At 37.4% G+C, this 25,875-nt stretch overlaps 1 long non-coding RNA gene across 1 annotated transcript in view; it reads left to right on the top strand.

The window, feature by feature from the left end:
* The window catches only part of LOC135363897 (uncharacterized), a 53,370-nt gene that overhangs the window by 6,699 nt on the left and 20,796 nt on the right, over positions 1-25,875 (top strand). Inside the window, exons 3-4 of the long non-coding RNA XR_010410234.1 lie at positions 11,894-12,082; positions 24,129-24,311. This is a non-coding gene — a long non-coding RNA (uncharacterized LOC135363897). The remainder of the gene's footprint in view (positions 1-11,893; positions 12,083-24,128; positions 24,312-25,875) is intronic.

Here is a 25,875-nt window from a genome sequence, read left to right as displayed (position 1 = left end):
AATAAAATCTTAAAAAAAAAAAAAAAAAGACATGCTAAGAGGTTTTCTTGAGACTGAAGGGAAAATATGCCAGATAGAAAAGTTACCAGATAAAAAATTATCATACATATATATTCAAATTTTATCTTAGAAATTACTGATTCCTTAAATTAAAAGATATAGTGTGGGATTTATAGCATACATAAAATTAGACATATAAGAAGAGTAGCACAAAGGGAGGGAAGAGAGGAAAGTCCACCGCTGTAAGGTGCTTACACTATTGATGAAATAATAGATATTTTGGGGAGATATACTGTGAAAATTAAAGGTGTATATTGTAATCTCCAGGGCAACCACTAAAAAAAACCCACAAAGACACAATTAAAAAGTCAATAGAGAAGCTAAAATATAATATTAAAGAATAAATATTTGATTTACCAAAAGGGTGATACGAATGGAGAAACAGATAAAAGAAGAAATGGGACAAATAGAAAAGAAAGCACAAACAACAGAGAATTAAACATAAATATATCAGACCTTTCAAAAAGTATTCGTAGATATCTAAGAATAATAAAACAGAAGACAATATGTAAAATGCTTGAAGTAATTAGTATGAAGTAGACAAATCTAGTGGGAGATTTTAGCACCTCAGTAAGTGAGAGAGCAAGTAGACAAAAAATTAGTAATGATACAGAAGATTGGAAAAACTCTATCAACTAATTTGATCTAATTGTCATTTGTAGAACACTATAGCCCAAAATAAGAGAATACAAATTCTTTCCAATTGCACATAGAAAATTTATCAAGATAAAAAAAATAAAGAAAATTTATCAAGATAGACCATATATTGGACTGTAAAACAAGTCTCAATAAATTCCAAAGGTTGAAATCTTTGAAGTATGTTTTCTGACCACAAGAGTACTAAGTTAGAAATTAATAACATTAAGATGTCATTAATGTTATTAATCTAAAAAATCTTCAAGTATTTGGAAATAAACAATACATTCTAAATAACTCATGAACCAAAAAGGGAATCACAAGAAAAATTAAAAATATTTAGAATGGAATAACAATTAAAAAGCAGCATTTCAAAATTTGTGGCATACAGTTAAGCTGTGCTTAGAGGTAGATTAAATTTCAAATATAAATGCTTAAATTAGAATATATATAGTCATAATTGAAGGCTATATTAGCTTATTTTTTTATATTTTTATAAGAGTCAATATATTAGAAAGAAAGATAGATGACCTATGTTTCCAACTTAAGACATTAGAAAAATTAGAGCAAGTTAAACTCAACATAAGTAAAAGAAATGACCTAGTAAGATAGGAGTTGAAATCAGTGAAATAGAAAATAGGCAAAAACAGAAGAATGAACAATGTCACAAAAATTGTTTTTTTAAAGAGTAATAAAATTGATAAGTACCAAACAGGACTGATCAAGGAAAGAGAAAAAGCACAAATAGCTAATATTAGGAATGACAGAGGGGACATCATTACAAATTCTGCAGCAATTAATGGGCAAAAAGGGATATTATAAACAATTTTATACCATTAAGTTCAACAACTTAGATGAAATAGACAAATCCAAGGTAGATAGAAATTATAAATTACAAAAACTAACAGGGAATGTATAGAAAACTTTTATAGATTTGTATCTGTTAAAGAACTAAAAACCTTCATATAAAACCAAATACAAAACTTCCCACAGTTTCAGAAAACACAGGAAGAGGAAATACTTCCCAGCTTGTGTTATGAGGCCAGATTCCCCTGATATTAAGACCAGACAAGAATATTCAAGGAGAGATAATGGCAGCCCACCGCACACCCACTAAAATGGCTAAAATGAAAGTGACTGACAATACCAGAGTTGGCAAAGAGAGAATCAACCAGATCTCTCATACATTCATGGTGGGAATGTAAAATGGTACAGCCACTTTGGAGAACACTTTGGCAGTTTTCTTTAAAAACATATTTGTTTATAATTCAGCAGTTCCACACCTGAGTATTTAAAACAAATTAAAACATAGTGTTCACTAATGCCTTATACAAAAACATTCATAGCAGTTTTATTTGTAATTGCTAAAAACTGGAATCAGATGCCCAGGTGGCCATCAACAGGAAAATGAATAAACAAATCATGGCATACGATGGAATAAAAGGCATGAAACAATTTATAAAACATGCTGCGTGAAAGAAACCAGACACAAATGATTCTTGAAAAATCAAATACATTCACTGATATTAGAAATCGGGACAGTGGTTGCATGGGGTTATGGGTTGACAGGATAGGGGTACAAGGGGAAGTTCTGGGGGGATGGCAATGGTCAATATCTTTATAGGTGTGGGGGTTACACAGTTAAATGCATTTGTTCAATTGGATCAAACTGTATGTATATGTACATTTCTCTGTATATGATTATATAAATAAATATGGCTGGAAACCAAAAGAATATTTAAGACAACTTAATTTAGGTCACTTAAAATAAAAATTGCAAGCTAAGCTATCCTTTTCAAATAGGAAACAGTATTCATCCTTAAGCATATTATAGCTTACTTTTTTATATTAGAAAAACTAAAGCAACTTCTAATGACATTTTTAAAAATTTTTATCTCATTGTTTCCCTTATATGATTTTGCAAACTGTAATTTTATAGTAAGTTGAATTCAGCACTTCAAAAAAGTCTTTTCTCTTTTCTCTTTCGGATTTGATTATTCAATTAGTCATCTAAAATGCTTTGAAGCCTAAGCAATTTTTTTGTCTAAAAACCTACGAGCGTTAGTGCTTCTCTTACCAATGGGCCTTATTCTAACCCTTTCTTTCTATAAACACATTATGTCCCAAATTAAATCAGTTATCTTTGCCACTGACTCTATTTGGAACGAGTGTAAATCTCAATAGTCTTATTATAATTTCACCAGTCCCAGATCTCTAATTAATTTGTCACTAAATATAATTAAGAAACTGAAGTAATTCATTTTAAGAATCTGTGCTAGTGCCAAAGGGTAATTTAAAAGCTTCTTTGATTCACTGGGAACTTAATATTATGTTTTTACTCACCAGAGAAAAAATAACCCAAAGAAGCCTTCCCACTTCCGTATGCAGCATTTAAAAATTTTATTTATCTGTAAATAAAAGACAAGGTCCTAGATAATTGGATCACCTGAGTTTGCTATTTTATGCAAAGACATTTATTATGTTGGGAAAACATATGCTTTTTTTTTTAAGTGTATTTATCCTTATATTTTTATTGTAAATTTAATACAGTTTCATGAAAGAAAATTCGAAAATATCAGAAAAGATGGGAAAACAAAAATGCCCATAGTTTCATGACTCAAATGCAACTGCAGTTAACTCTATGGAGTATTTCCTTTCAGGCTACTTTATAAATATTAATTAAATATTGGCAATGTAAAAAAGTGTTTTTTATGTATTTTAAGAAAAAAAAATTAAAAGGAACACTTGCGTACCCACTACCCATTTTTGTTGTTGTTGTTTTGGGTTTGTTTGTTTGCCTCCACTGCTGCTGCCCACCCCCTGCCAGGCTAGGCCACCCCCCTCTCAGTCCACCAGTCCTGACTGCTACCACCCCAGCACCTACATCACTGTCCCCATTGCCAATCTTAAATCAGAGAATATATTACCAGTGTTTTTAAAGTCCTACAGGCACATGACCCAATGCTTCACTGCATCCCACAGGTAACTATTGTCCTAAATTTAATACTTATCATCGCCATGCTTCTGTTTATGGATTTACTCCACAGGTGTCCCCCTAAGCATTCTGTCACATCTCTTAACCTCTCCTACGCATTTGCCACTTCTGTGACGCGTTTTGCTGCATTCTGGATACTTCCTTCAGATCTGCCTTCTGATTTTCCAAACGAATGCTGTCTTCAGCTGTGTCTAATATTCTGTTTAAATTCTCCACCAAGTTTTAAATTTCCATTACTTGATTTTTTATTTCTAGAAGTGTTACTTTTTTCCTTCAAGTCCATTTTTTCTTCTATTTTAATAACTCTCTGTTCTCATATGTACAATTCTTTTATTTCTTTATTTATATTAAACTTGTTTCTAATTTGTGCCCAGCTTAAATATTTAAAACTTCTGGAGGTCTGATTTTACTGTCTTGTTTCCTACTGTCTTATTTTCTTGGGTGCTATTTTCATTTTTTAATATGAGCTAATATTTTTCACTTGTGCTAATTTTTGAGGCTGAGTTATAAGTGTGTTGGCACAGAAAGGATTTGCATTTGAATCAGCCAGAAGCCTGGGGATTCTATCAACTGGGACTACTTTTGAATTTTGGCTTAAAGTTTTGTGAGTCATGTAAGTAGTATGAATTTCAGGTCCTAAAACTTTGGTGACATTGAACCTTTCAGGGAAGATATTTTGCACCCCACCTAGCATCAAGTTTGTTTCCTTGATGATTCCTTCTGTGGAAAAAGCTTATTTCTACTTCTCTGTCCTAGGAACTGTGGAGCTCTTTGGGGCCCCAAATTCATGCAGTCTACAGTTAGACTCTCAATCTTTCATAGACCCTTGGATTTGCTTCCTAAACTTGGTAAATGCGTAAGGACTAGGTCTCTGAGGAAAAAAAAAAATTTCCTGATCTGTACCACTTGGCAGTTTTTGTGTTATAAACACTCACATGGCTGATTTCAAACTATCAGTTTGAAACATTGAACATGAAGTTGGGAAGAGATATGTATAGTCAGCACTCTGGGCTGGTGGTAGGAGCTCCACACTCCACTGCTCACATTCTACATGGCTCAGAAAATGGAAGCTCAATTCACTAGTTTGGCATATCCCTCAGAGTGGAAAGACAGTTGAATTATTGCTTACCTCCTTGGATTTCATCTTTGATCTTGTTTTAGGCTATTTCTACTGTCTTGGCAGTATGTTTTAAAAGGAGGAGTTTTATATACTTATTTTTTAGCCCAGAATTTCTTTTTACCAAAGGGCTGTTGAGGTTATCTACTTAGCCTTATTGTCAAAAATAGAAGTTCTCTTTGTTTTCTTCTTCTCCTTTAAAAATGCAGAGTATTGGGGCACCTGGGTGGCTCAGTTGGTTAAGCGTCTGACTCTTGGTTTCCACTAAAGTCATGATCTCATGGGTGGTGGGATCAAGCCCTGCATGGGGCTCCTCACTCAGTGGGGACTCTGCTTGAAAGATTCTCTCCCTCTGGCCCTCCCCCCTCTCAAATAAATAAGTAAATCTTAAAAAATAAAATAAATAAAAATGCAAAGTATTGTTTTTATTTTATAATTATAAAGATACTACATGTTAATTATAGGGACTTTGAAAAATATACAAAAATACAGAGAAGGATATTAAAGCTCATCCATAAGCTCATAACCCAAAGCTAATTACCAATAACATTTTGGTGGGTTTTTTGCCCCATCTTTATATTATGTACATGCATGTGAGATCTATCTCTCTATTTTATCTAATTTTCATCATATTGTATCTACCATTTTGTAATCTGTTTTTTATTTCTTTATAATAGTGAATGAATTCTTCTCATGTCATTAAATATTCCTCCACAACCTATTTTTATGGCTACATAGTATTTTCTTACATGAGTGAACCATAATGACTGATCATTTATATTGTTTTTAAGTCTTCACCATTACAAATAATGCTGAGATGAACATAAAATTTGTGTTTCTGGTCAGTTTTCTGAGGCAAAGAATTTTTACTTTGAGCTTGGAACTGAAACAATCTTCCTCCATGGTGTTAGACCATTTTTCTCTTATTTCTGCCTTGCTCAGCTGTATCTCATTCTGCAGCAACTCACTTTTTCCTACTGTATCTTCAGTTCTTCATCATTAATAATCCTTTATAGATCTATATTTTTACTTTGTCAGCCAAACATATTAACCATTTTAGAAAATGGTACCATGAAAGGATATATTGTTAAATGCAATTTTTTAAAAGGCCAAAGGAAAAATCTGCTAAGTACTTTTTCCAGTTCTGTATTCACTAAAATCAATTTCGCTCCTGGATATTGATGACTCTATTACTATTGATATGGCCACCTTGTAAACTATCAAAAGTATTGCTTCCCAGCAAATAAAGATATTTCCAGTCCATTGTGGCCATCTTTGGCAAAGCTATAGAGATAGCAGAGCATAAGCACTGAGTAAGGCCAGTATTTGCAACAGAAGGGAGTCATCAGCTTGTGAGAAATTACAATGGAGGCCAGTCCTTGCTCACTGAACACTCTTCATCTCTCCTCCTGCCCTATGACTTGTTTTGATTGAATCTCTCTTGATGTGAATCATCTATCAGGAAAGGACAAAGCAAGAGAAGTTGAAGGAATGATTCCAGGTTGACCCCTGTGAAAAGATAAAATATTTACTATAATACAAGCTTGAGGTAGGAAGAGTAGGTGATGTTTCCCTAGAGATTTGTAATCAAAAAGAGAACATTTAAGATTGTTATTTTTAATAATGCAATAATTATGGACTATGGAATATCTCTTACGTTAAAACTAATTCATCTCAAAAATTCAAGTTGTAGAAATAAAAGTAACTTCACTTTTCCAACAGAAATAGTTGGCAATCTCAGGGCACCTGGACGGCTCAGTCAGCTAAGCATCTGACTTGGTTTTGGCTCAGGTCATGATCTTGGGGTCATGAAATTGAGCCCTGCCTCAGGCTCCAGACTCATCAGGGAGTCCGCTTGGGATTCTCTCTCTCCCGCTGCCCCTCATCCCATGTGCTCTCTCTCTCTCTCTCTCAAATAAATAAATAAATCTTAAAAAAAAAAGAAATGGTTGGCAATCTCATATGAAATCAGAAGTTATTTAAATATCAGGCTTTAGGGGCACATGAGTGGCTCAGTTGGTTGGGCATCTGCCTTTGGCTCAGGTCATGGTCCCAGGGTCCTGGGATCGAGCCCCACGTCAGGCTCCCTGCTCAGCATGGATTCTGCTTCTCCCCCTTCCTCTGCTGCTCCCCCTGCTTCTGCTATCTCTCTCTCTCTCTCTCAAATAAATAAGTAAAATCTTAAAAAAATATATCAGGTTTTAGTTGTAGAGGATTACAGAAAATATTTTTTACTAAATTCAATTTTCTCTCCCCCATGTGAGTGATATATCTAGAAAGACTCTCTTCTACTCACCTCCTTCTCCCCTACTCCAATGTAAGTATTAAATTACTAGTCAGTCATATCCCTGATATTCAGTTCCATGTACTCAGATGAATAGTATGTAACAATGATACATATTTTCTATTTGGTCAGTTCTTATTCACCCTTTACCCAGAAGCAAAAACACTTTTGTTAGTATCACTTGCCCTAGCCAAGTCCTAATATAACAGTGCAGTAGATGATAAGAATATAGTTTTTTTTTTTTTTTTTAGACAATTTGGATTTGAATCCCAGACTGCCACTAGTTATCTTTGTGACCTTGGTCAAATTATTTGATATTTCTTCCATTTCTTCATTGTAAAACGGGCAGGATGGAGCCTATTTCACAGGAAGTAAATGAGGATTAAATGAAGATAATACATGTAAATTACTTATTATAATATTAGGACTATACTAAATGTGCTAAATATCTTATTAACCATCAACACCTATTTTATGTGGTCACACTTATCTAGTATTTATTAAGTGCTTATATATGAGTATTTATTAAGTACTTATATATATATTTATTAAGTACTTATATATTAAGTACTTATATATTGGTAAATTGGAAGAGTATATGGCACATATTTTATGTTTGTATGTATGTATTTTTAATAAAAGTATATATTTAAGGTATACAACATCATGATTTAATATATATATAACAGCGAAATGATTACTACAGTTAAGCTAATTAACATATCTTCACATAGTTATCTTTTGTGTGTGTGATGAAAGTACCTGAAGTCTATTCTCTTAACAAATTTTCATTGTTTAACACAGCATTATTAATTATAGTCATCATGCTGTACATTAAGTCTCTAGATTTATTCATCCGATATAACTGCAACTTTGTACTCTTTGACCAGCATTTTCCCATTTCCCCCACCTCCCTTACCACTGCTTTGCTCTCTGCTTCTAGGTTTTCAACTTTTTTGGATCCTACATATTAGTGAATGGCTTATTTCACTTAGTATGATGTCTTCCAGGTTCACTGCAAATGGCAGGATCTCTTCCTTTCTTGAGGCTGAATCATATTCCATCATATATATTTGGATATGGATACAGATATGACAAGTATATGTCATATCTCTATAAATGTATATATGACATATGTGTATATGTGTGACATATGTATATACATGAATACATGTGTAAATGTATATGTACATATGACATATGCATAGGTATCTATATCATAATTTCATTATCCATTCATCCATCAACGGACACTTACATTGTTTCCATATCTTGACTATGCTGCAATGAACATGGGAGTGCAGATACCACTTTAAGGTATTTATTTCATTTCCTTTGGGGGAAAGTGAGATTGCTGGATCATATGGCAGTTCCATTTTTCATTTTTTAAGGAATCACCATACTGTTTTCCTTAATAGCTGTATCCATTTATATTCCTGCCAACATGTACAAGGACTCTCTTCTCCACATCCTCACCAACCTCGTTATCTTTTATTTTTTGATAGTAGTATGGCATGTATTAGACATAAGCCTACCTTCATGAAGTTTACAGTCTACTTGAACAGATTTCACACTCTTCACACATGTACATAACATTATATAAACCAGTATATAATAAAAATATGATGTACATGGGAAAAGCTTTGATTGAGAAAAGGGAGTGAGATTTGTGTGGGCTAGAAAAGTGGGCAAGTCTTTTGAGGAGATTTAATAATTAATAATAGAACGAGTCAGAACTCAGGATTGGAGTCAAAGAGATAATGATTTGAATTCTGTCTCTTGCACCTCTAACTGAGATCTAGGACAAATTTTTAACTTCCTTATGCCTCGGTTTCCCCATCTGCAGGGTGTTGACTCCTTAGACATAGGGTTGTCTGAAATATTAAGGAAGATTATGCAAAAGAGTGATTAGTGCAGTTCTCGACCCATGGTGGGTGCTTTATAAATGTGGTGGTGGTGGTAGAAATTGCTATAAATGAAGACAGGGATGAGAATGAACATAGAAACTACACAAAGATCAATTTTTAATGCATCCCTATTCTGTTATTTATGTACTTGATATGATTTTAAGGGAAGTAGACAGGAGCTTAATAAATACCACTTGAAGGTTGTGATGATCATGTTTTATTTGCTATTCCTTATTGAACTTTTTAATAAAATACCAAGGATTTTTCAGGCTAAATTATTAAATTTAACTAAGTTTCAGAACCAAAACACATACATGAATCATTTTAATTCTTTGTAGGGTATACAAATTTTTTAAAACCTTCCATTCTGTAATGTTAATTTTAAAATCAATTTATTTCCTAATGCCCTGTTTCTATTTATAATTTTTACTTTATTCCATTCCCTTTAGATATAATTTCACTTTATGTAATTTTGTCTCTTTTTTTCATAAAATTATATTTATTGTTCTCATAATAACAAACATACATTTGAATACAAAACACAAAAGCCCTCAACAGTGAAGTTATTAATATACCTACCAGATAAACATGATTGAATTAGAGGCATTTACATCTCTGATGGATAATCCAGAGGCAAATATGTTGAATAATAAAACCTGCTTTGGTGCTCTATTAAATTATACAAAATCTGAATGGTAAATGTTAGTATATTACAAGGCTTGATGTTTATTATATTCCCTCCACCTTTATATTTTCCTCTCATTTGGCAAAGTATTATCATCATTTCCATAACGCTGACTATACCAAATATCAGAAAGAAGTATTTTTAAGAGTAATTTCTATCATCAGAACCTGGGCTGCTTTCTTTAAAAAAATCAGCTGATTCTTCTTTTAAAAGTTTGGGTAATATCAGCAATTACTCCCCAATTAATAAAGCTCCTACTTTGGAAACTGAGAAGGAATTAATTAATCACAAGTTCATAAGTGGTACTTGAGTAGATGAAAGGAAATTCTTCCAGGAGACAGAAACCAATGGGTTAAGGCTGAAACACAGCATGGATAAAGGAAAATGAAGAGAAGCCAGTCACACGGCTGGATCCAAGAGCTTTGTATCCCAGAAGGTAAAGGTGACTCTTCAGGATGGTGTGCAGAGGGGCAGCATCACAAGCAGGATGCACGAGACATTTTGGTGTTCAGAATCAGCACTGGCTACCGAGACGACAGTAGCCGGACATTGTAGGTGTTGCTTTGACAGGAAGTAGTGGCAGAGTTCGAACTTTCGCCGTGGCAATTCAGGTATTTTTTACGTGGATTCATCACTAATATGGACTTTTAGGCTCTGACTGTTCTCTGAATTAAGATGGGATATTCACTCCCCTAAAAGGAAATCTTTGATTTGGGGGTAGGCATAGGGGTCAGAGAGAGTCCTTTACATCTGTGGAGTCTAGAGTTCTATGGACTGGGTACACATGGATTTCTTCAGCTCATTATTATCCTGTGGGAATTATCTTTTCTCTGAGGCAGCCCCTATCCAGTGATAGCTGTGTCCTTGAGTCTGGCATTGACAATTGTTTCTAAAATCCTGGCTCTAAGATACTCTTTGGTAATCCATTAGACACACAAGGAGAAACATTACTCTTTCAGGTCACTGGGACTACATTTATTGAATTTCTGTTTCAAGGGATTAAATGCTTAGTCAGTCAACCTTTATTGAGCACACACTGAGTATCCAGCACTATATTAGGTGCTATAGGCAGGCAGAAAAAGTATGATAGATGAGGTTCATGCCCCATTCTAATTTTGACATAGGAAAAATATAAAGAAGGCCCTTGAAATAACACATCAACATATAAAAGCACATTTTGTGTATGCACCACAGTCTATCACTGATCACACATGTTATTCATTTAACAGTTACTGCACACATATAATGATATGTAAGACCCTAGGTTAATGCTGTGATGTTATAAACTGAATAGAGCACAGCCTACCCTTAGATTGCTCCTAACCTAGAAATAGCTGTGACAAATAGACAAGGAATTATAATATGCACTATGTGCCAAGTAACTGGTACAGATCTGAGATTGTTATATCTAAGAAAAGCATTATTAGAATAAGTGATATTTGTGTTGTCCCTTAAAAGATGAGGAAACTGCAATGGGAGGACATATGCAAAGAGATTCCACACAGAAGAAAAACATAACAGAAGACAAAGCATAGCCTATCTGTATTAGTTATCTAATGCTGTGTAACAAATTGTTTCCAAATTTACTTCCTTAAAACTATAATAATAATTTATTATCTCTCATGGTGTCTGTGGGAGAGGAATTGGGATTGGCTTGGCTGGCTGGTTCTGGCTTAAGATCTATCATGATGTTGTAGTCACACACTGGCCAGGGCTGCACTCATCTAAAAATCTGACTAGGGCCAGAGCATTGTCTTCCAAAGTGGCCATCTTATACAACTGGTAAACTCATGCTCGCTATGGCCAGGGGTCTCAATACCTCTTCAAGTAGGCTTTTCATGGGCCATGCTAGCATTCTCATAGTATGTGGCTGGCTGGTGATCAATCCAAGAGACCAAGGTAGAAACTGACACCTTTTATGACCTCAGAAGCCATTTCTGTTATATTTTGGTCATGCAGGCTAGCACTGATTTAATGTGGGAAGGAGCCTTATAAGAGGATAAAGATCAGGAGGTGAGGACATTGGAGGTCATCTCACAGCTTCGATACCACACCATCGAAAGTGAGATGATTTAAAAATAATATATGACATAGTTGGTTTGGGAAACATCTGCAGACCTCTATCAGGGGTTTCTTGGTCTACCCTCCCAACTAGAATGTGAACACCTTGAAATAAAAACAGTGTCCTTTATCTCTGTTTTGTTCTCAGTGCCCAGAACACCCCTTGGTAAAAAATAGACACTTCATGCATGTTTCTTAAAGAAGTGAATTAATAAACATACGAATGAATATGATCCAAGAGATTAAAATATCAGAAGCATGGGGTGAAGTCTTGATTCAGGAGAATGTGAGAAGCCACATAAATGAGCCACGTTCTGCATGGAATCTGGAAAAGTAGGTAAGGTGGATAGTAAGAATTGTAGATGTTATCTGGCTTTAGCCAAGGCTTCATCTGGCAGACATGATTCTTTCGGTCACTCGAAAAGTCTATGTTAAGGGGTACAGAGAGTCTTGTTGGGTGAAATAGTCCTCACAACAACCAAGGAGTTTAGATTATCAAGACAGATCTCTGAATCACATCTCTGAATTAGCCATCAAATAAGCCTTGCCTCTAAATGTTGTCACAGAGGTCACTGAACTGACACGTTTACTGTACTGTGATAGATTGCTACTCTTCACCTTAAAATTTCTTTGGTGGAAATGGCAAAGAATTCGGAGTCAGTTATTTGTTGTATTATTTGTTCTTCACAACCGTGATAGACCATGGGTGAACCAGTTGCGCTGAAGTCCTAAGTAAACCCTGTGGCTCAACAAGAAGCAAAGGGGGACACAGATCTTAATATAGCTGCAATGCATCAAGAAATCCTAAGGGCACCTGGGTGGCTCAGGTGGTTGAGCATCCAACTCTTGATTTCAGCTCAGGTCATGATCTCAGAGTGGTGGGATCGAGTCTCCTTATTCCTCTCCTTTTCCCCACTTGTTTTTTCTCTCTCTCTTTCTCTCTTCCTCTCTCTCTCTCAAATAAAGAAATAAAATCTTTCAAAAATAAAGAAATCATAAACCCAGAACCTGGACTTCAGGTCTGAGTGATGTAGGCTGCTAGCTTCCTGTAGGCCACACCCAACCCATCCCCTTTTAGAAGTATAAACATTAGGCAGCATACCTGTAGGATCTTTGACCTGGTGGATTCCTCACTCTGCATGGCTGCCAGAACTCCAAATTTTGGGAATGCATCCTGAAGAACAAAGGAGCCCTGGGAACCAAATCTACTTACATCATTGTGTGTCCTTCATCTTGCGCAGCCTCTTGGCTGGTTCCTCACTGGAACAAGAACTTAGCCCTAACAGGGCCTGAGTGGGCCTCTTGCCCAGCCCTGGAACATGGACCAGAATTGACATTCTGTTCGCACTCTACCCCTGAGCACAGAGCTAAATTAGACCCCATCTATGTACAAAAAGAACTGTAAAGTTACCAGAAACACAGAAGGCTCTGTATCATCCTTTTCTCTCCCCCACTTCATTTATTTGAAGAAAGTGGTTACGGGTATTCTTGATAACTCCACTAAAACAGGAGAGGTAAAATACTTTCCTTCTACACATGAGATGCTATTGGGAAGCTGACAGGGATGGCATCTGACAGGTGAAGCCCCGCTTCCCACTCATGTTTCCCTCATGAGGTGTGCTAAGGAGCTACATCCTCTCCCAGATGCAGCATAACTGAGCAGGGATGAAGTCAGAGAACACAGGATGGAGGGCTGTTCTGCTGGGGAGGAATGGGTCCAGGTCAGAGTAAATAAGCACAAGAGCTCAAACTAAAAGCTCTAAATGTTCTTTCATTGCTAGCAAAACTGATGAACTCCTCATGTGAAAGGGCTGACATTTGCTTTTGACAGTAGTGTTATCACTTTTTAAAAGAAGGAAGTCCAAAAGCAGTGCCAGGAGTGCACATATTGCAAGGAGAGTGCATGCCCAAGCCTGGGGACAAGGTCAGGACCAGCTTCCTCTGAAACCCAAGTGAACAGAATCAGCATCTATTCACGTACGCCCTCAGCTGGCACCCACACACCCTTGCTTAACTCTTCCCTGCAGCCCACTCTGTGCTGGAAATAGATCGATAGAGTGTGCTGTCAGACTTATGCAAGCCTTACAGGCTCTCAGCCCTCTCTCAGCCTGATGTTCACAGTGAGAGTTTCCCCATGAGGTCAAGAGTTGAGGTTTCACAGCGTTTCTCTGTAGAGGAAGAACATCTATGGAGTTGAGATGGTAATAAAACAAAGCAGATTGGAGACTGTAACAGTCTTTGGGTTCTCCGTTTCCTGAGTCAGCTGTCTGGTGCCCTCCCCTTCTCCCTCTCCCCACAAGTTCAGTTTTGCCCCGTAGTGGGGACCAGTTTTGTCCTCTACAGAGGTCTAGGAAGGAACTCTGGTTCAGCACCATGTCAGTGATGCTGGTGGTCCTTCTCTAACTTTGGTGACCCAACCTTGCTGTGACTATGCTCCTGCCACTGACCCTGAGCATCCCAGCCCAAGACGTGAGTCCCTGTCCTGGGTCCCCCAGAGTATCTTCCCTGGCCATTGCCAAGGTGGTCTCTTCCATGATTTGCCCTATCTGCCTTTGCCTCTGACCTTGGGCACTGTTTAATCCCTCTTTCTCAATTCTGTTGCATATCAGCATTGCCCAAAAAGGGTTTGTGTGTGTGTATTTGGTTTTTTTCCCAGTTTTTTTTTTTTTTGAGAAATAATTGATACACATCACTGTGGAAGTTCAAAGTATACAGCATGATGGTTTGATTTATTTATATTGTGAAATAATTACCACAGTATGTGTTTTTTTTTTATTTATGGCAAAATAAGCATAACATGAAATTTACCATTTTAACCACTTCCAAGTGTACATTTCAGTGGCATTAAATACATTGGTATATAACCATCACCACCATGTATCTCTAGAAATTTTTCATGTTCTTAAACTGAAATTCTATGCCCATTAAACACTAACTCTCCCTCCCCTCTCTTCCCCAGTCCTTGGAAACCACTCTTTCACTGTCTCCATGAATTTGATTATTGCAGGTACCCCATGTAAGTGGAATCACACGTATTTGTCCTTTTATGCCTAGTATCATTTTCCTTATTATAATGTCTTCAAGGTTCATCCCTGTTGTAGCATGGGTCAGAATTTCCTTCCTCTTTAAAGCTGAATAATGTTTTATTCTATATATATATATATATATATATATATATATATATATATATATATCATATTTTGTTTATCCACTCATCCACTGATGGACATTTAGGTTGTTTCCACCTTTGGTTATTTCCACTCAACTGAATAATGCTTCTATGAACATGGGTACAGATATCTCTTTGAGTTCTTACTTTCAATTCTTTTGGGTGGATACTTAGAAGGGGGATCGCTGGATTATATGGTAATTCTATGTTGTTGTTTCTGTTGTTTTAAGAGGTGACATAGTGTTTTGCACCAGCAGTTCACAAGGGTTCCAATTTTCCACATCCTTGCCAACACTTGCTATTTTCTGTTTTTTGATAATAGGTATGCCAGTAGGTATGAAGTGGTGCCCAGGGAGTTTAAAAAATTATCAGTGCCTATGGCTTAATCCCAAAGACTCTGATTTAATTATTTGGAGGTGAGGCCTTGTCAACAATATCTTGAAAACTTCTCAGATGATGTTAATGTGCAGCCAGTGTTGATGACCTCTAATATATTCTTGGCTTATGCTAGCTGACTCTATTCCATATTCCTAGGCTGCCTTCCTGGTCTCACATGAAGAGACAAAAGCTTAGAAGGACTTGCCAAGTCAGCAGTAACTAACAAGGTCTGTCTGACTCCAACCTGTGCTCTGCTCCTGTACCCCAACTGTGCCCTAATGGCCTATTGTCGCAGGGTTCCCAATGCAATCTGCCAGCACAGAGCACACTAAACCCTTGGATCTGGATTGTGGGGTATATTAGTTCCTAGGGCTGCTAAAACAAATGACCATAAACTAGATGGTTTCAAATAATAGAAATTTAGTCTTTCATATTTCTAGAGTCCAGATGTCTGGAATCAAGGCATTTGCAGTGTTGGTTCCTTCAGGAGGCTCTGAGAAACCCTTCCATGCCTCTCTCTGCTTCTGGTGGCAGATGGCAATCCTTGGTGTTCCTTGGCTTATAGATGCACCACTCGAGCCTCTGCCTCCATCTTCACATGGCTTTTCCCTCTTTGTGTTTTCTCTCCTTCTGTCTCTTATAAGGACACTGGTCATTCGATTTAGGGCCTACCCTGAATCTAAGATGATGTCTTCTTGAGATCCTTAAATTTATTTTATCTGCAAGTACCTTTTTTGTTTTTTGTTTTTTTCCAGATAAGGTCACATTCACAAGTACCCGGGTTACGACTTGGACAGATTTGGTGGGTGACACATACAACCCACTACAGGGAGTTTTCTGTTGATCTTCCAAATTGTAATCAGTCCCATTATGAGTCAAGAGTTCAGCATTTACCAAAGCTCAATTTGTTAGAAATCAAGGCTGCAACTAGACTCGCACTAGCATCAGATTACCAAACTAGCTGCATAAATCTTTGCCTCATGTCAAAGAGGCTGCCTGCTTTTTTAGTCCATCTCTAAGGGGCTCTGGAGCAAAGTCTAATCCCTAAAATAGTTTTGAGCCTGCCTTGGAGCCAGTGAGGTAGTGCCAAGACCCTAACTCAAGATGCCACAGAAATACCCATACTAAAGCACATGCCCTGCTTGTTCTCCTATCTTGAAAGGATAGAGCACAGGATACTGAGGCTGCTCTATGATAGAAGTATCCGGGGCAAAAGGCTCCAGTCATTAGAAGAAACTCCATAGCATTTAATGCCTCCCTGGTTGAGCTCCAAGCTACCAGGCTTCCATGGTGTCCTCTCTCCCTGTCTCCTTGCTTAAACTTATCCCATGGAGCCTTTGGTATCCACACAGCCTCCTGATGATTTCAAGGCTTCTTGGAAAGGAAACAAAACAAAATAAACCTTTTTCTCATGGAAAAGTCCAGAGCTGCCTGACCTGTGGTCAGAGAGAAAGGCTCCTACCAGGCTATCTCCCTCTTCAGCTAATTTTACCATCCTATTTGGATGAGAAAGGCCCATCCCTAATGGTCAGTCTCTCCAGACCCTGTATGATCTGCAGGCAGTTTAGGGGAGAGGAAATTGCATTTTGTCTCATAAATAACTCCACTGTGTGCCAGAATCAGGCCAGCCCCACTTTTCCAACTGTGCAGGCATCTGGGATGTTGGGTATAAAATCCTGAACTGAATTATTTTCAGTTTAGGAATGTTTGATAAGTTGTCTAAAGTGAGAACATTTTTTTTTCTCAGCTTTGCAGAGAATTGCACACGTGGTCCTCACTCTCATTTTTTTTTTTTAAACATTTGGACTGATTTTATTACAAACTATGACTCTGTTAGGAGTGAATACGTCTGAGAACACTAAATGCAGTCTCCCAGTGGACTTAGCCATTTGTAAAACCATCAAAGAATCTATAGGCAGAGGTTTTAAGAAGCGAGAGAGGCAATTCATCAACTCTTCATGCATATTCTCTTGACTGCCAAGGAAATTAAATTTGTTCTCACCTACTGAAACCTCAGCATATTTTTATTATATAAATATAATATGTGTTTAATGCTAATTTGCAATCAATTTACCCATTATGGCGAAAACCTAGTTAAACATTTTTTTTTTTTCTCATGAAAAGTTTTGCTGGGACGCCTGGGTGGCTCAGTCCATTAGGTATCTGCCTTCGGCTCGGGTCATGATCCCGGGATCCTGGGATCGAGTTCTGTGTCGGGTTCTTTGCTCAGCGGGGAGCCTGCTTCTCCCTCTGCCTGCTGCTCCCCCTGCTTGTGCTCTCTCTCACTGACAAATAAATAAATAAAATATTAAAAAAAAAAAACAAAAAGAAAAGTTTTGCCTCGGCATGTCTATTGGTGATCTAATTTGTGGGTCTATATTCTAATGTTTTTGTAAATTTACAACTTTTTATAGGGAATTACCAAGTGGATCATTTTTATATTTTAATTTCTCCTGTTAGTATGCTTAGTTAATCATACAGAAACACTACAAGTTTAGGGACAGGAGCATATTAATCTTTGCCACCAAGGGCTTAGAGGAGAGCTTGGTTCATAGTAAGCATCCCATAACCATTTATTGAAATGCAGATATACGTGAAGTGGGTGTGTGCCTTATATACAACACAGAAGCTTAATTTCCCCCAACATTTCGTTTTCTCCATTTTTAATAGTTCTACATGAGTTCTATTATAAGGCCTCTCAAATCTTAGTAGGGTATTTTTGTTAGACATATACAAAACAACATAATATATAAAAGTTGTAATGTACAAAGGGCTGATACATGTAAAGATGTTCTGTCTTATTAATTATTTAATAAATGCAAATTAAAACTGCAAGGTAACGTCTCTCAGTTTGGTACAAATGTAAAAGTTTGATAACATTTTGATCATTTTGAGCTGATGGGAGCAATGCTATACATTTTTGATGAGAACTGAATAGGTACATGAACTCAGGAATGAAAATGTTCATTTCACTTAAGAAAGCCATCTTGGCATTAGGAATCTAGCCTACAAAAATAATTGTGCAAGTCTGTAAACACATACACACAAAGGACTTTATGAAAACAGATAATCTGGGCCGCCTGGGTGGCTCAGTCGTTAAGCGTCTGCCTTCGGCTCAGGTCATGATCCCAGGGTCCTGGGATCGAGCCCCGCATCGGGCTCCCTGCTCTGCGGGAAGCCTGCTTCTCCCTCTCCCACTCCCACTGTTTGTGTTCCCTCTCTTGCTGTCTCTCTCTCTGTCAAAAAATAAATTAAAAAAAAAATTTTTTTTAATTGCTTTCAGTTCTCGGGCGCCTGGGTGGCTCAGATGGTTAAGCGTCTGCCTTCGGCTCAGGTCATGATCCCAGGGTCCTGGGATCGAGCCCCGCATCGGGCTCCCTACTCTGCGGGAAGCCTGCTTCTCCCTCTCCCACTCCCCCTGCTTGTGTTCCCTCTCTCGCTGTGTCTCTCTCTGTCAAATAAATAAAATCTTCAAAAAAAAAAAAAAAAAGAAAGAAAACAGACAATCTGAAATGAGTTCAATGCCATCTCTTGAGGCATGAATAAAGAAACTGTGGTTCATACAATGGAATATAATACAACATTTATACAGAACAAGGTCAATCTATATGGCCCAGAAAGATGACCAGGGTATATTGTTACATGAGTTATGGACCAATATGTCGAGAGAGAACAATTCTGGGTTTTTTTGAGATTTATTTATTTATTTGAGAGAGAGAGGAAAAAAAAAATGCACTTGCACAAGTGGCGGAAGAGGGCTGAAGCAGAGGGAGAGGGAGAGAGACAATCTCAAGCAGACTCCCTGCTGAGCACAGAGCCCAGTGTGGGGCTCAATCTCAGGACATTGAGACCGTGACCTGAGCCAAAATCAAGAGTCTGATGCTTAACCAATGAGCCACCCAGGCACCCCAATTCTGTTTTTTATTAGAAAAAAAATGAATGTTTATATATGCATGAGTGTGAGCGCATATAGGTATAAATCAGAAAAGTAGTGGAAGACTGGCCAAGTACAACTCTTCCCAATTTTTGTTTTATAAGAAGTACTATATTTCCCACCTTTCAATTTCAGTGTTAGAAGAATAGAAATAACTCAGAACAAATAGCTAATTTGACATAGTGATTATTAGAAAATCATCTATTTTCTTATACTTTTTTCTTTTTTTTTAAAGATTTTATTTATTTGACAGAGAGAGAGACAGCAAGAGCAGGAACACAAGCAGGGGGAGTAGGAGAGGGAGAAGCAGGCTTCCCGGCGAGCAGGGAGCCCAATGCGGGCTCGATCCCAGGACCCCGGGATCATGACCTAAGCCGAAGGCAAATGCTTAAGGACTGAGCCACCCAGGCGCCACTTTTTATACTTTTAATATGTTTTTCGTCACTTATTCTTTAAATCATCTTTAGAATCACTGAGAAGATTTGGGAGTCTGGAAGTTATACAGTCATTAAGGGAGGAAAAGTGAAAGTTTCAGGGGGAGCTGTACAGATTACAAAGAATGTTGGAGAAAATTAGGGCTGAGATGGAGGGGCTAAGAAATTACAATTCAAAGATGCATTTACTTTTTTAGCAAGTTTTTAAATTCAGTATCTAGTGTTCTTAGAACTGTTCTGCTGGGGCTCCGTGATGACCAAAACTGGCACAGTCTGGCTGCTAAGAGGTCCGGAAGAGATAGGCTCCTTTCCTCCACCACTTCCTTCTGAGCACCTCCTACTCCTGACCTTGTGTGTGCTGAGGAGAACAGGTCATACAAGGCTGCTGCCCTTGTGAAGCTGGCAGGAGTATCTGATGAGCAAATAAACATGGGGTATTTCTGGTAGTGACAAGAGTTAGGAAGAAAGCAAAACAGGGACAATGACGAGAGTGACTAGGGTTCACCGAATTTACATGGATACTTCTGACAGAGTGATCAGATAAGAACTTTCCAGGAAGGGACATTTGCCCTGAGATTTGAACATGGAAAAGGAGGTAGCCCTGTGAAGATTGGAGAGAATGATATTCTGGGTAGAAAGAAAAGTACAAAAAAATATGTATATAAAAACCCTGAAGTTGCTGTGGTCAGATGTTGTGGTCAGTGTGGTCCCCCAAACTCATATATTAAACCTCTAACTTTCAACATAACTCTATTTGGAGGTAGGGCCTATAAGAAGGAAATTAAGGTCATAGGGATGAGGCCCTGATACACTAGGAATAGTATCCTTATAAATGCACTCTCTTCTAGCTATGTGAGAACACAGTGAGAAGGTGGTCTTCTGTAAGCCAGGAAGAGAGCCCTCAACAGAAACCAAATTGGACTTCCCAACCTCCAGAACTGTGAGAAAATAAATTTCTGTCATTTAAGCCACCTAGTCTATGGCGTTTTGCTATAGCAGTCCAAGTTGACTAAGACATCAGATTTAGGGTGTATTTAGGTTAGAGCTTATAAGACTTCCCAACAGATCAAAAGTGTAGAATAGGGGGAAAAGCATCAAAAGTAACATTGAGGCTTTTTGCCTGAGCGTCTGAGGGAATGAGGTGCATTAAATACAATGGGAAGATGGAGTAGGAGGGGGAGTACATGAAGGGGAAGAGGCAAAATCAGGAGTTTCATTGTACACTCATTAAGTTTAAGATCGCCACCTGTTAGACATTGTCATGGAGCCGGACATACAAGTTGGGGCCAAGTTGAGTGTCATCAACATTTAGATTGGCTTTAAAGCTGTGGAACTGTATGAGTCCCCCCTAGTAGGATGTGTCCACAGGGAGCCCAGTGGCATTCCAACAGTTTGAGGAGCATTGAAGACAGAGAAGCCAGTAAAAGTAGAAGAAACTTGTGACACAAGGAAAACATCAGAAACCAAGAGCAGGCAAGTGCTGCTAAGAGGTTGAGTGAGATGAAAACAGAGATTGCAGGCTGGGTTTGGCAGGCGGAGGTCTTAGGGCCTTTAGATGACAGGAGTCTTGGTGGAGTCAGGGAAGCCAAAGCCTGACTGAAAAGAGTGAGAATGGGAGGTAAAGAAGTAGAGATGAGTCATGTGTGGAACTGTGCTCCAGTGGGAAGCAGAGGAATGAGGCTGTACATAAAAAAGATGAGGATCAAGAGACAATTTTTTTTAAGATTTTATTTATTTATTTGATAGAGAGAGAGACAGCGAGAGAGGGAACACAAGCAGGGGGAGTGGGAGAGGGAGAAGCAGACTCCCCGCGGAGCAAGGAGCCCGATGGGGGGCTTGATCCCAGGACCCTGGGATCATGACCTGAGCTGAAGGCAGATGCTTAATGACTGAGCCACCCAGGTGCCCCCCAAGAGACAATTTTAAAAAATATTTTTGTGATGGAATATTTTAAATGTATAAAAAAGTAGATCCAATAGTACAATAGATTTCACATGCATCAACAGCTTTTAGAATGAGCCATTTTGTTCATCTGTGCTGCTATGCACTTACACAGTTCTGTATTATTTTGAAGCAAATTGTATATATTATTTCATCTGTAATATTTGAGAGTATATCTCTAAGAGACAAGGATTCCTTGCAAAGAAATATAATCACAATACCCTATGACATCTAAAAAGAACAGATAATAATCTCTTAATACCAAACATCTAGAGTGTTCAAAGTTCTAATTATCTCACAAATGTCACAAATTTTAATGATTTGTTTGAATTAATTCCCAAACAGGATCTACCCATTGCAAGTTCTTTTGGTTTGATATTGCTATGTCTTTTTTTGTTGTTTTTGTTTTGTTTTGTTTTGCTATGTCTTTTAAATCTTTTAGTCTAAATATTCTCTCTCCATCTTTTGTCCTCCTTGAAATTTATTTTCAAAGAAACCAGTATGTCCTGTAGAGTTTCCTACAGTCTGAGTATGCCTGATTGGACTTCTGTGATTTTGTTTAACAAATTTTGTATTTCCCCAAAGTTGATGGTTGGATCCAAAAGCTTGATCAGAATCAGGTTTAAATTTTTTGGCATGATTAATTCAGAGATGATGGTATGTTTATCCATCAAGAAGAACATAATGTCTGGTTGTCTCTCTTTTTGTGTTGTTAGCAGCCATTGATGCTCTCTGTCCAGATACATTAATTCATTAAGGATTGCAAAATGGTGACATTCCAATTCTATCCTTGCTTCTTTATTTATTAGCTGGAATACTTCCCTTATCAATTTTTGGTTACTTACTGTTACAGTTTGTTAAGAAAGACAATAAATGTTTGATTCTTTCTCTTTTAACAGTTTTCAAAAATAGTAAGTAAACTCTTTAGTATCTTCCAACAATGAATGATTTTTAAAAATAATACTATGAATTCGTGGATTTAAATATACTCATTGTTTTCAATACATTGTAGTTAGTATCCTTGAAGTTCAAATTGCCCCCATTGTGGGCAATGGGAACTTCTTTGATTTGGCCCCAGAATATTTTTTTTTAAGATTTTATTTATTTATTTGACAGAGAGAGAAAGAGACAGCGAGAGAGGGAACACAAGCAGGGGGAGTGGGAGAGGGAGAAGCAGGCTTCCCGCCGAGCAGGGAGCCTGATGCGGGGCTTGATCCCAGGACCCTGGGATCATGACCTGAGCCGAAGGCAGATGCTTAGTGACTGAGCCACCCAGGTGCCCCGGCCCCAGAATATTTTTGATAATCCCTGGTAGTTATTTATAGATTCCTTGATATCTGGTATTCTAGGCTTATCTTGTATGATTTCTATCTTACATGGTAATCAGCTATTTCTTCAAAAAGAATAATTTTTATTTTAAGTGTGAGATGCTAAAGCATATTTGTACATTGAGGGGGATAATCCAGATGAGAGGAAATAACTATAGGAGCACAATCCTCAGTAGAAAAGGGAGGATGGGATATGTGGAAACGTTGGCCTTAGATTGAAACAGGGACAGTTAATTCATTGTAGTGGTGCACTGGGAAAGCAAAATGCTCTAGAAAAATAGGAGGCATATGGATGACTAAAAAATAAAACTGCCTATATGATTCTGTGTTAAGTTGCCACATTTCCCACTTACAAATTCTACATTTACAGGTATAAAATTTACCTACTTATTTCCTGAATCACTGATATGTTGAACACTTTTGTTGTCCTATAAATAACTTCCATAATCAAAAATCTCAAAATATGGGCTCCTGGGTTGCTCAGTCTTTTGAGCTTCAGACTCCTGGTTTCAGTCTTGGTCATGATCTCAGGGTCATGGAATCAAGCACCACATGGGGCTCCATGCTTGGTTCAGAGTATGCTCGGGATTCTCTCTCTCTCTCTCCCTCTGCCCCGCCTCCCATCTCTCTCTTTCTAAAATAAATAAATAAAATCTTTAAAAAGAAAACCAAAAATCTCAAAATAGATGACTAGCAATACACTAAACTTTTGAGATTTTTCATGGATTGTTAAGATTTCAAACTCAAAATAAAAATACTTAGCTTTCCAGATTTAAATATTGTTCATTTAAAATTATTTTCCTTTTAATTTCCAAGCTGAGTATTTATTTACTCTTTATATATTTGAAAAAGTGAAAAATATTGATCTTGGGGTTTCTTTGCTTTTACTGGCTTGAATCATGACAATAGAAGTGTCTCTTTGTAAGTCACAAAGTTCCCAGCTAATGAATGTCACTGACATACAAATGGCTATCCCATCTTGTCTGACTTGGCTGAAGAGGTATCCCTACCCCCTTCCTTCATACTCATTACTGCTGATAGATCCATTCCATTCCTCTCTTTACAGGGGCTGTAACATCATCTCTTCTCCCCATTTCCTTCTCATGTTTGTTTCACTACATTATTAATGCTTTCAAGGAATGTCCAGATATTGTAAAACAAAAACAAAAAAAATGTGAACTCATTTCTGTCTTCTTTAGGCCTGTTGTAGATGTGCTACATGAGATTGGCAATCTCTCCTCTCCCTACCAGAATCCCGTCTCCCCTGGATTCTTGGGCCCAGCTGGATGAGAGGGCAATTTGGAAGAGATAGGATGGGTTTAAGTCATCTTGAAACCTGAAATACATCTTTTAATGCCATTCAAACAAGAGACTACAAAAAGGTAACCTTACAGCAAGACCCTGACAATGGAAGTGGTTAGGAAAGAAAAAGAAAAATGTAGGGAGGAGAAGAGTAATGATGGTAAATGTTACAGTTTTGAAATATTGCTTAGAATCACCTAGCAAAAACTGAAAAAGGAAACTGCTCTCCATTCTCTTCTTTCTTCCTGTGACATCAAGGCTCCCTCGCCCCAGGATCCTGAAATTGATCTACTTATTAATGGTACTAATGTGATACAGGGCAGGGGCATTAGAGTTAAAAAGTATGATTTTGAGGAACTTGACTACAATTATTTGGATGGAAAAATTTTATTCCAATTTTTTAGTAATCAGTTTTCAAACTGTCTTTGCAGCCCAGTGTAATCATAAATTGCAAATACGTACGTGAGCTGTTTATGCAAAGTCAGATTTTCAAAGTTCAAATTAGAATCTAATTACTCAGCTTGCAGAAGTATTCACCCTAGGATTCCTTTACAACAGGAACTTCTTTAGTGTTTGGTTCCAGACCATTAACTACTTGATAGAGAATCTATGGGTGGGTTAAGCAGCCTAATGTACAAAAGTTGGAAACTGTTAGACAAAGATAGATGAAAAATGAATCTTAAATAAATTATAGGGAGATAAGAAAATAGAATTGATTTGTCGATCAATCCATCTTACAAATAAATCTATTTGTGAAAGTGAGGTAGGGCCTTAATTGTTGTCACCAGGCACATAGTATAATTTTGTTGTAGTTTGTTACAGGGAGTGATCAAGTATTTTCTTCTTACAACATGAAATACTTACTGACATTTCCTTATTCCATTCCATAGATTTATCTGAGTATTATATTATGCATTTAACTGAAATGTTTATATATCTGCTTGGTGCTTGGGAAAGGAAGTGCAGTATCACCACCGCATATATCCCAGAGAATTATTAAAATTTAATGAGCATCAGTTAGTGATAAATCCTATAGTGATAATATAAACAAGATGGTGAAGTAAGGCAGTTATCTAGGTAATTTGGGAAAATGCAGAGTTGTTTTGCTTGATTCTTCTAGATTTTTAAGAACATTCCTCTAGAATTTAATATTTATAGCCCTGAGCAATTTGAGTGGGGCAGAAGTTTAGCAACCTGTCCACAGAGAGCCTTTGTTCTGAGCTGGTAACTGAATCACATGCATAGAAGGACACCTCTCTCATTTTACATGAGTTTCCAGCTTAAGGTTGAAAGCCAATAAACACTTCATAATACTAATTCAATTCAACTTGACAATAGTGAGCTCCACCGATCAACTGTGCTAGATGCTGGGATTACTCAGTCTGGAGTCTCATGGGGTTTCTGACCTAGTGAGGAACACTAAAATAATAACACATTTTAACTTAAGATATGACATGCTCTAAAAGCAATGTCTAAACAAAATTCCATGGGTATAAAGCAAGAAGACAGATTTGTTCTGAGAAGTCTTTGTGGAAAATGCATCTTTTTAGGCTGGGCTTAAAGGACAAGGAAGTTTTCAATAGGCCGAGATGGTGGAAGATACTTTTCTGAAAGAGAAGTACAGAGGCAGGAAAACACAAGACA

This window comes from Mirounga angustirostris, unplaced genomic scaffold (genome assembly GCF_029215605.1).
Source record: "Mirounga angustirostris isolate CCGP_5_RB_7025 unplaced genomic scaffold, mMirAng1.0.hap1 SCAF_3, whole genome shotgun sequence".
Classification (NCBI taxonomy): Eukaryota; Metazoa; Chordata; class Mammalia; order Carnivora; family Phocidae; genus Mirounga; species Mirounga angustirostris.
Note: the sequence above shows the minus strand (reverse complement) of the source record. Positions and strands in the feature narration are given on the sequence as shown.